Consider the following 7,500-nt stretch of genomic DNA (forward strand, 5'->3'; position numbering starts at 1 on the left):
GTTTATAGGTACAGCGACTTGATTTTGAAGGCAGCTTTGCCAACAATTTCTCTTTTGCTAAAAACAACTTTGCCTGCTACGATGTACAGCTGGCAGACGTCTCCTTAGCTTCTCGTGAAATGTACAGGAATTAATGAAGCCAACTGTACATTGTGCATGAATAAAAACATCTTATCCTTCGAAGCAGCCATTTAGAACCTTCAGTATTTTCCAATGTAAACAGTCGGGAATATTTTAAGCTTATCATTCAATATGATTGTTCTCATCGGTGAAACGCTAGATACCATTACGCAGGTAAAACGTAGACAGCATTAGAATTTCTCCTTTTATATTGGCCAACACTGAAATAAATTACCTACAGATTACTTTTCGGTTTTTCATATGTCTATGGATTGATCTTACGCATATAGATGGTTACAGAAAAATTTTGAACGGTGGCCTATATAGAAGCTTACATGAGATTAATTGGAAGATGGATATATTTTACAGTACAAAGTAGTTACCAGAGATGCAATACTTTGAGTTCTAATTTAATTTTTCGGCAATGAAATTTATCACAAGATATTTGTCTCCCGAAAAGTCCTTAAAAGAAAAGAATTAATCATTCTTGTTTATCCTAACTAGCTATACCATTAGTTTATGTGAAATATAGTCGTCTGTAAAGACTTATGTAGCTATTTTCTTCATCTAAAAATATATCATATACTGGAGAACCAAAAAAATCCTTTTCGATTTCATTGACTAATCCAAGTACACGAAACTTTCCTAAAAATGTAAAGACAATCATCCAAGGAACAACAAATTCATCTTTGTCATTGGCTGTCACGCCTGCAAATGAAAGAAACTATTATAGAAATTGATAACATCAAACAATACAATCGATGCCATTCACATGCTGTGACACTTGAGAGGTTGATAATTTCAGCTTGATATCTTTCAGATGCAGTCCATTGGGGAGAACAAAAGAACATCGAAGCTGGGATAAACAAGTTACGCAAGCGACCAAGACAAGTGGATGACATAGGTCATCCACAATGACTGAGAGCTTAGAAAAAATCAGTTAGATTCTTTGATTTTTGTAATTTGCTGTATTTGTATTCCAGAAGAACAGGATGCTAGGGTTATTTTGATATCAAAATAGCTTCCCGCTGATACGAATAATGTAGTTTTTTTTTTTATGTTGTAGGATTCCACGAATTCGCACAAATCACAACAGCATTCATGCAACCCTCACCGAGCTAGAGATTTCTAACAGCGGTCACAGGAGACTTGAATACTGCCACTTGCCATAACCCAAGCCATTTTTATTGATTCTTCTCAGTGTTGTTACTAGTTATTTTCACATAATTGTAATCTTAACAGCTTGTGCGGTTCACGGTTAGCAAATAGCCCCACTCAACGTCTCTCTTCAGATTCATGACGCCTCAAAATCAACAAACTGCCAACTCGTTGCCCAGTTGGCAACTGAAGCGCCATGTGCGTCACTCATGAGTGACAGTACACTATGCCTACGTACAACTGCGCAAGTATACAAAAAACGTTTGAACTTTCGCGCGTCTTCGTATACATTTTGACAGACTCGAGCGGTCAAGAGCTTTAGGAACGGTAAACAGCTTGTCACAATGTCAAGAAAAATTTAGATCAAGAAGATCGTGATGTCTTATATCATCAGCATGGGTGAGTTCAATGATATCTGCAATAGCGGTACATTGTTACAATCTCGCATTATGTATAACTAATAATTAAGCAAGAGGGGCTCGTTATAATTGAATTCGCTACCGAGTTTTACTCTTATACTTGTCATATTTCAGTTTTATTTGTTAGTAGATTGAAGTCAACAATTCTCAAGCGACTTAAACAGCGTTCAGTCAAACACGCTGCTCTATTCTAGAGAGATATATTTGGACCAGTGCTAGACGGATTATGTCTTTCGAACGCTTTGAAAACTCATTATTCTAAAGACGATCTCTTTCCCCCTTCCTCTCTCCCTTTCTCTCTCCCTTTCTCTCTTCCTCTCCCTTTCACTTTCTATGCTCAAAGCATTTAATGCTAAGATTCCTATTTATATATGCTAGTTATTTTTCTTTATACTGTGTTTGTATCTGTATACCAAAAAACGTTCCCTTTCTTCTCCTGCCTCTTCCCCTTTCTCAACTGGAGACCTGTTTGTCTTAAAGTTAAAAATTGGATTATGCCACACGTTTAGCGGAGACTATTTACGTGTGAAGAACAAGATCATACATACTCAAATGGCAGCCGATAAGCAAAGAAAACATATGGTGACTTGAATTATACCAATAAGGTGATAAATGCTCCTTTTCTTGCCAAAAAAAAAATAAAAAAAAAGGATAAGGAGACTGTTGTAAGCATGCATGTATTTTCAGTCTATCTAAGCTTGTTTTTATATATATATATATATATATATATATATATATATATATATACATATATATATATATATATATATATATATATATATATATATGCATTTATATATATATATATATATATATATATATAAAATGAAACAAGGGCATCAAAACATACCTTGCCTTGGGTCACTGCGACTACTCCCAAGTGGTTAATAACATCAACTTCTAACATCATTAACCAGTTGATCTGACACCACAGCCCTCACTGACACTCATTCACAGTTCACACATAGTTTTACTCAATTTGCGACTTTATTACTTAATATGATTCTCATCACAAGCACTGATATAAGCTTCACCTCTACACGGAGGCACATATCTGGAATGCACCATAGATGTAGAACAGCTTGTATCTACAAGTCCTTTTGACGGCTTATTACCAATTCAAACATCAATTATAGGCAATGTATTTAGGTGAAACTTTATATCATCACAAGGGTGGCTACAGACGCATACTCGTTTTCTGAAACTTGTTCTTGACAACAACTAGTCATATGACCAACTTTACGACACCTAAAACACTTCACCTGTGTGTCTTTACAGTCTTTCGTCATATGATGGCCATCACATCAGAAACATTGACCCTTAAACTGGATCAACCTAGGCCTATCCTTAGGTTTCCCACTACCCCTTCCTTCTCCACACTTTGCAACAGTCACTGCTACCACACCTTGCTATTTAGAAGACAAAATTCTGACATGATTGATCAATTCACTCATTGCCATCGGTATCACATTATGGCACTTGCTGTAAAGCAACACTATTATATTGGGAACAAATAACAAAAGTTAGTTTCACTACATTTTCTAAACTAACCTTATCAAACTTAGCTAAACCAGCCAACTTTTTAATCTCATTAGCAAACACTTCAACTTGTGTCCTGAGTTTTTGTAACTCATCATCTTTATATTTAGTATACCTTTATGACTCCTCGTTGTTACTAAATAATGGTACAGAAAAAAAAGATGTAAAGGCCATTGCTTGCTCAATACATCAGAAGGTTTTTGTGATGGAGGTTTAGTAAACAATGCTATGACAGGTGCAGTGATGATCAAATTGCTCATATTAAAACAGCCGATTGTGTTATTTTCTTTAAGAAAGCATACACGTTTGCTGAACTTTAATTATCGAGTGAGTGTAGCCAACTCTAATAACAAATGTGTTACACGAATAAGAGCGTTTATTTCAACTAAACTTCAAACCGACGAGCAGTTCCGTTTACTAATCTTCGATTTAAAATAGATTGGAGTTTTTGAAATAATTATAAAAAACGTTATTAGGTGCCATGGCATTTTAAACATAAAAGCGGGAAAAGGCTGTTTGTACTATGCCAAGTATCTAGCTACCACAGAGTACCAGAAAATACCATTTGTTTGGACCTTGATTTAGCTTATTTCATACATTATTTCATTCAAAATACAGTATGTCAAAATTACATTGCTTTGCAAACACTTATTGAATCTGCATATCTAAGCAACATTGTTATGTATACAAAAAACATATTACTTGATCAAGAAATTGGTTTAGCCTTCGCTCTGGATATGGCCAATTATTCATGAGTGGTCTTTCTAGTATGATTGTGCTCTAGGTATGTCAAAATTATTCTTTACTGTTCACAGATCTCGAAAAGTCTAACTACCCTTTTAAGTCTTGAAATTTAAGCATAAATTCAGTCATTAGTTTTTAGGTGAGCATACTTAATTCACAATTAACGTGACACTGTAGTGTTCATATTCTAAGTATTAAAGAATAACTTCGTTCTGAGAGTGGTACACACAATTTTAGTTTCTTTGAAAAAAATACAAGTTTTATGACCAGATAAACTTACAATTAATTCCACAAAAATAATTTACTTATTTTACTATTATTTGATCAAATCCATTCCAGTTGACCTAGCAGACCATTAACAGGAAAATTGAAATCGGAGGCTTAATATCAATGTCTTGTCAAGATATTGGTCACTGGTTTAGCTATCTTACGCAGATAACTCCAAAGATCTGGAAACAAATGCAAAAGAAGCAGAAATAGAAACAACCGCATAACCGTTACTGAAAGCTACAAATGTATTTCGCTTGAAAGAGAAATACTGTATCGGTAAGCATTCTACACATAACATGATAAATATTATTCAAGAAGATTTGTGTTTATATCTTTTAAAACTGGCGTTTATTAAAGGGAAACACACAGTAAGTTGATTATCGAGAAATTATTGATAGTTTCTTTTTTTTCCTTTTCATTTTTTTGTAACTGTTTATGACTACAAAATTTCCACTCTGAGCAGACTAGATCTTTGGACCAGTTTCAAAACCTGTAAACAGTTCCATTTTCAAATCTAAAATCAGCCTCACCCACTCATCCATCACAAAGCTTAATGTTACTCATGTGAAGTAATAGGATGGAGGTGTCTACGATGTCGTTTTAGCATCACCCACTCACCCCTTACAAAGCGTAACGTCGTTCATGTGAAGTGTCAGGATGGAGATGTGTACCACATTTTTTCAGCATCACCCACTCACCCATCAAAAAGCTTAACATTGTTCATATGAAGTGCCAGAATGAAAATGTTTGCCACATTTTTTCAGCATCACCCACTCACCCATCTCTAAGCTTAAGGCTGTTCATGTGAAGTACACTGCCAGGATGGAGATGTCTACCACATGCTTTCAGCGTCACCCACTCAGCCATTTCACAGCACAAGGTTGTTTATGTGAAGTACTAGGATGGAGATGTCCACCACATATTTACAGCCTAACCACCTCACTAATTATAAAACTTAACATCGTTCATGTGAAGGGCCAGGATGGGGATGTCTACCACATCTTTTCAGCATCACTCAGTCACCCATCTCAAAGCTTAAAGTAGTTCATGTGAAGGGCCAGGATGAAGGTGTCTACCACGACTTTTCAGCATCACCCACCTACACTTTACAAAGCTTAACATGGTTCATATGAAGTACCAGGATAGAGATCTCAACCACATGTTTTCAACACCACTCAATCACCCATCTCAAAGGTTAACATCTTTCATGGGAAGTGTAGGATGGAGATGTCTATCACATCTTTTCAGCATCACCCACTCATTACCGCAAAGGTTAACGTTTCTCATGTGAAGTGCTGGGATGGAGATGTTTGCCACATCTTTTCAGCAATACCTACTCATCCATCTCAAAGCTTAACATCGTTCATATGAAGTGCCAGGATAGAGATGTTTACCACATCTTTTAAGCATCACCCACTCACCCATTTCAAAGGTTAATGTTGTTCATGTTTAGAGTCAGGATGGAGATGTCTACCAAATTTTTCCAGTATCATCCACTAACCCAAAAGAAAGATTAATGCTGGTCATGTTTAATACCAAGATGGATATGTATACCATATTTTATTTTCACCATCACCTACTCACCCATCACAAAGCTTAACATCATTCGTGTGAAGTGCCAGGATGGAGATGTTTATGCCTACCACATCTTTTTAGTATCACCCGATCACCCATCAGAAAAATTAATATCGTTCATGTGGAATGAAGGATGAAGATATCTACCACATATTTTCAACATCGACCAGTCACTCATTAGAAAGATTAATGTTATTCCTGTGCAGTGGAGGTAGGAGATTTCTACCACATGTTTTCAGCATCACCCAATCGCCAATCTCATAGGTTAACATCGTTTATGTGGAGTGCCAGGATGGTGATGTTTACCACATGTTTTCAGCATCACCCAATCACCAATCTCAAAGGTTAACATCGTTTATGTGGAGTGCCAGGATGGTGATGTTTACCACATGTTTTCAGCATCACCCAATCACCAATCTCAAAGGTTAACATCGTTTATGTGGAGTGCCAGGATGGTGATGTTTACCACATGTTTTCAGCATCACCCAATCGCCAATCTCAAAGGTTAACATCGTTTATGTGGAGTGCCAGGATGGTGATGTTTACCACATGTTTTCAGCATCACCCAATCGCCAATCTCATAGGTTAACATCGTTTATGTGGAGTGCCAGGATGGTGATGTTTACCACATGTTTTCAGCATCACCCAATCGCCAATCTCAAAGGTTAACATCGTTTATGTGGAGTGCCAGGATGGTGATGTTTACCACATGTTTTCAGCATCACCCAATCGCCAATCTCAAAGGTTAACATCGTTTATGTGGAGTGCCAGGATGGTGATGTTTACCACATGTTTTCAGCATCACCCAATCGCCAATCTCATAGGTTAACATCGTTTATGTGGAGTGCCAGGATGGTGATGTTTACCACATGTTTTCAGCATCACCCAATCGCCAATCTCATAGGTTAACATCGTTTATGTGGAGTGCCAGGATGGTGATGTTTACCACATGTTTTCAGCATCACCCAATCGCCAATCTCATAGGTTAACATCGTTTATGTGGAGTGCCAGGATGGTGATGTTTACCACATGTTTTCAGCATCACCCAATCGCCAATCTCATAGGTTAACATCGTTTATGTGGAGTGCCAGGATGGTGATGTTTACCACATGTTTTCAGCATCACCCAATCGCCAATCTCAAAGGTTAACATCGTTTATGTGGAGTGCCAGGATGGTGATGTTTACCACATGTTTTCAGCATCACCCAATCGCCAATCTCAAAGGTTAACATCGTTTATGTGGAGTGCCAGGATGGTGATGTTTACCACATGTTTTCAGCATCACCCAATCGCCAATCTCATAGGTTAACATCGTTTATGTGGAGTGCCAGGATGGTGATGTTTACCACATGTTTTCAGCATCACCCAATCGCCAATCTCATAGGTTAACATCGTTTATGTGGAGTGCCAGGATGGTGATGTTTACCACATGTTTTCAGCATCACCCAATCGCCAATCTCATAGGTTAACATCGTTTATGTGGAGTGCCAGGATGGTGATGTTTACCACATGTTTTCAGCATCACCCAATCGCCAATCTCATAGGTTAACATCGTTTATGTGGAGTGCCAGGATGGTGATGTTTACCACATGTTTTCAGCATCACCCAATCGCCAATCTCAAAGGTTAACATCGTTTATGTGGAGTGCCAGGATGGTGATGTTTACCACATGTTT

The sequence above is a fragment of the Palaemon carinicauda genome, chromosome 1 (assembly GCF_036898095.1).
Source record: "Palaemon carinicauda isolate YSFRI2023 chromosome 1, ASM3689809v2, whole genome shotgun sequence".
NCBI lineage: Eukaryota > Metazoa > Arthropoda > Malacostraca > Decapoda > Palaemonidae > Palaemon > Palaemon carinicauda.